Source organism: Cupressus sempervirens, chromosome 1, assembly GCF_028749045.1.
Source record: "Cupressus sempervirens isolate cs-2001-9-10 chromosome 1, ASM2874904v1, whole genome shotgun sequence".
Taxonomy (NCBI): domain Eukaryota; kingdom Viridiplantae; phylum Streptophyta; class Pinopsida; order Cupressales; family Cupressaceae; genus Cupressus; species Cupressus sempervirens.
The window spans coordinates 414,073,197-414,077,645 of record NC_143118.1 but is presented as its reverse complement, the minus strand read 5'-3'; positions in this window follow the sequence as shown (position 1 = coordinate 414,077,645).

The following is a 4,449-nucleotide window of genomic DNA, read 5'->3' as shown; positions in this document are numbered from 1 at the left end:
GATGATAATGAGTAAAATAACACTATTGGAGGAGGAAAAAAAATTTGACATAAGTGAAAAGGCAATAGCTGAGACTAAGTATGCATAAGAACAAAGTGTGCAAGACACAATTGCTAAATGTCAACCCTCCACATGACACAAATGAGAAAATTGAGAAAGTGACTGTCAAGGATATTTTTGATATATCAACTGAAAACATCAATCCCCTTACTAAAGAAGATTTGAAGAAGATATTGGATTAGTCTACACTGCAAGCTAAACTTTTTAGTAATCCTATTTTGGTCGATGTAGATGAGTTACAAAAATCTATGACTGACATTGCAAGGGAAAGGTGAATCCATAAGAACCACCTTCTATTGTCCCTCCAGTAATTAATGTACAACCTTTGATCGAAATGCCAAAAGATACATCTTCCAAGGTTGATACAGTTTTTAGGATTAATATTTCTAGGAAGAAGATAGTAGAAGGACAAGCCACCATTATAGCACAACAAGAAATAGGTTAGATAGACCTATCCTACACAAGGACAAGGTACAAGATAAGTCACTATGGGAGAATAGGGCAAGCCTAAAGCGAGTGAAATGACACCACAACTAAAGAGGATAATTGCCATCCAAGCCCTAGTAACTTTACCAGTATCAAGCACTCCATCTAGTCATACTATTCAAAAGTTGAGCACAAATGCTATTCCACTACAAATCTCAGTGCCGCACCCAATTTCATCAAATGACGAAAAGGTAACTTAATATGGAGATGTAAGCCTTGATGAAGAAATTATTATACCCAATTATGATATTTCCCTAAATATGAAATTTGGTATAAGACATTATTATACCAAATATTTATGCTTGTCTTTCATGGATATGGATCTTGAGCTAAAATACATGAGGTAGTTCTAGAGGGTTCATTTACGAGGTGGTTTAGCATTGGTTATCTCCATTTTCATATGTTGTTATGTTGGTTGAGTTTGGGAGATCATTTTATATTGGGCATTCCTTCAATTAGGAATGGTTTATGAATTTGATATTATTGTGAGAGGCTTACATCCATGATTAGTTATATGGTATGGTTTGGGTTTTGTTTTGGCTTCTTGGTTGGAGCTTTATGGAGGAGATCATACTTGCATAGTTTACATCTAGAGGTGTGTGTAGAAGGAGATGATATAGGTTATGATTTGTGTGGTTTCTCTCTGGTCTTGGTTATCTTTGTCAATGTTAAATTTCAGCTACATTAGATTTGAGATTGGTTAGAGATTGTGATCACTAGTTTGTGCTTCTGTATTTCAAGTGAGGGATGGCATGGTTATTCCTTTATCTCTTTCCTCTATTGGTTGTTGCGGGCATTGGAGACTTGTTATGAGAGTTGTTCTTACAGTTTATTAGTTTACATATCATGTATGTCCTTGAGACTACATGGATTCACTTCTTTGAAATTTTGTGAGTGCATTGGTTATAGATTTGTCATTATCTTTTGTAGTGGGAACTTCTTGGTATATATGTGGAAGGTATTTCTCTTGAATCTTGTGATTATAGGTTACAAATTGGATATGTTGATGATGTGAGATTCACTTGGTATACCTTTGGAGGTATGGATAGTTGGATGGGTTTGACACTTGATGGGGGTGCTATATCAGCCATAAATATTTTGATAACACTATGAATACATGTGATTACCTTTGGATCAGGTTTTGTGTGCTTGGTATTTCAGTCAGTACATGATTTTATGATTTTCTATTGCAACAAGTTGGGTGGATTTCTCTATGGATGGCTTCTATGTATATCCAGTGGTAGTGGCATAATAGGAGGTGAGATCATTCATGTTTGAGATGCTAGAAACTTTGATTTTGTTGCAGGAACCAGGATGGAGTACTTGGCAAACTTTGATCTCTGATGGTGGATGTGCTAGGAGGGATTGTTCCCTTGTTCATTTATGTAGCTACTGATTGACCCTATGCAATGTATACAACAAGTGGGAGATTTCTAAGATAATGGGTGTTGCAAATATTGCATAATATTGTTTATTTAATTTTATTATGTAATGTTGAATCTAGGAGCACCTATATAGATGTGCAACATGTAAAGATTCACATGAGATATACTCAATGAGTTGTATTATAAAATTGTGTTAATATTTCATGTAATTATTTAATATTGGGGAAAATAATTAAATATCCAATATTAAATGTGGGGTTAGTGGGTTAGGTAGCACATGGTTTTAGCACATGGTTTATTTAATACCAATTAGTGGTTTTGTGGGACTTGCTACTAAATAAGCATCCAAAAGGGTAGTTGTTGGTGTGAGAAGTGACAAGGAGAAGACAAAAGGAAAGAGTTGAGTAGGACAAGGCTTGACAGGTTAGCCAAGGGAGCATTTGTGAAGGTTAGAAGCATGGTATGGAATGTGTGGATTCATGCTTGTTCACATGGATTTCTTAGTTGTGGCCATGGCTTTGAAGGCTTCTATGGTTGTATTGCAATGGTGTTTTTGTTGAATAATACATGGTGATGCATGCTTTTGAATGCTGGGCTTTTCCCTCAATGAGGGTTTCTCATGGTATATCTAGTGTCACATTTTGTGGATATGTTGTCAATTCTCTTGCATGTGGATTTTAATTATGTATTTATTTTAGATCTATTATTGGTTATGTGGAAATGATTATATTCCTTGTTGCAAGTTTCCTTACAAGGTATTGATTCTAAGATCATTACTCATAATACTTTCTTAAAACCACATATGAAACCTATGAAGTAGAAAATTTGAAAGATGAATCCTCAAATTTCTTTATTAGTCAAAAGTGAAATTGAAAAGTTATTGGATATTGGATTTATTCATTTTATTGATTACTCTAATTGGATTTTAAATATTGTAGTTGTTTCAAAAGAAGAAATAAGATAAGGATTTGTACTAATCTTAGAGATTTAAACTTAGCATCCTTAAAGGATGATTTCCTATTACCCACTATTGATATGATTGTGGATTCAACAATGGGTCATGCTTTTTTGTCTTTTATGGATGGTTTTTTTTGGATATAATCAAATATTTATTCCTCCCAAAGATCAATTCAAAACTACATTTATAACACCTTGGGGAACATTTTGTTGGGTGAAGATGGCTTTTGAATTAAAGAATGCTGGAGCAACTTATCAAAGTGCTATGCCTTTGATTTTTCATTATTACATCTGTAAGATTCTTGAAAGGTATACAAGTAGACACTAAAATTAGTAATGTTATTGCTAATATGCCTCCTTCTAAGAATATATATTATTACATAGTTTGCAAGGAAAGGTACAAGATATTTGTTGCTTTGTTTCTAAGTTAGCTGATTGAAAAAATTCCTTTTACTTTCTTTCTTAGAAAGGATACCACTTTCTCTTGGAATGACAAGTGTAAACAAACTTTTGAGCAATTTAAGGAGTATCTTGCAAATCCTCCTATTTTACAAATAGCTAAATTTGATAAGCCATTTCATTTATATACTTTAGAAACTTTGAAGGTTGTGAGTTCCTTGTTAGCTTAAAATGATGATGATGGTAAGGAAAGACCCATGTATTACATTAGTCATACTTTACATGATTATGAAACAAGATATACAAATTTGGAAAAACAATATCACACTATAGTTTATGCATGTCAAAAACTCAAGCATTATCTTATAAATGTTGAAGTCAATGTGATTATCAAATTTGACCCTTTGAAACATTTTTTCTCACAAATTGATCTCTCTTACCATTTGGAAAAGTGGCGATGTTACTTATAGAATTTGATCATAATTTCTTTTCTCAAAAATATATAAAGGGACAAGCTATAATTGATTATTTAGCTGAAGCTCCTTATCCTCATTGAAAAAATGTTCTTATTCAAAGGAATTTCCTAATGATAATATTCTCAATATTCAACAAGATGGTATTAAGGAATTATATTTTGATGGATCTAAATGTAAGAAATGATCCCGTCTTTGTATTATCTTAATTTTTTCTATGAAAAATCTAACCCCTTTATCATAAAAATTAACCTTTCCTTGTACTAATAACATTACAGAGTATGAAGCTCTTATAGCTAGTTTACGAACAACTTCATCTCTTAACATCAAAAACTTGCAAATATATGAAGGTTTTCAATTTATTATTGAAAAAATTAAATGAGGTTATCAAACTAAGAATGATAAAATGACACAATATAGAGATTTGGCTCTTGATGTGCTTTCACAATTCTCATCTTATACAATTCAAATGTTACCTAGAAAACATAATCAACATGTCGATGCCATAGAAAGAATAGCTTCTTTGGTGTGTCTTGAAAATATTGTGGAGAACTTTAAATTTACTATACAAAATCTTAAAAACCCTACAATTTCTAAAACTATTAGCTCTGATTGTTTTAACTTGCATTTGGATAAATGGTATTCTCACATTCTTCATTTTTTGAAAGTTGGTACTTTTCTTAAATTGG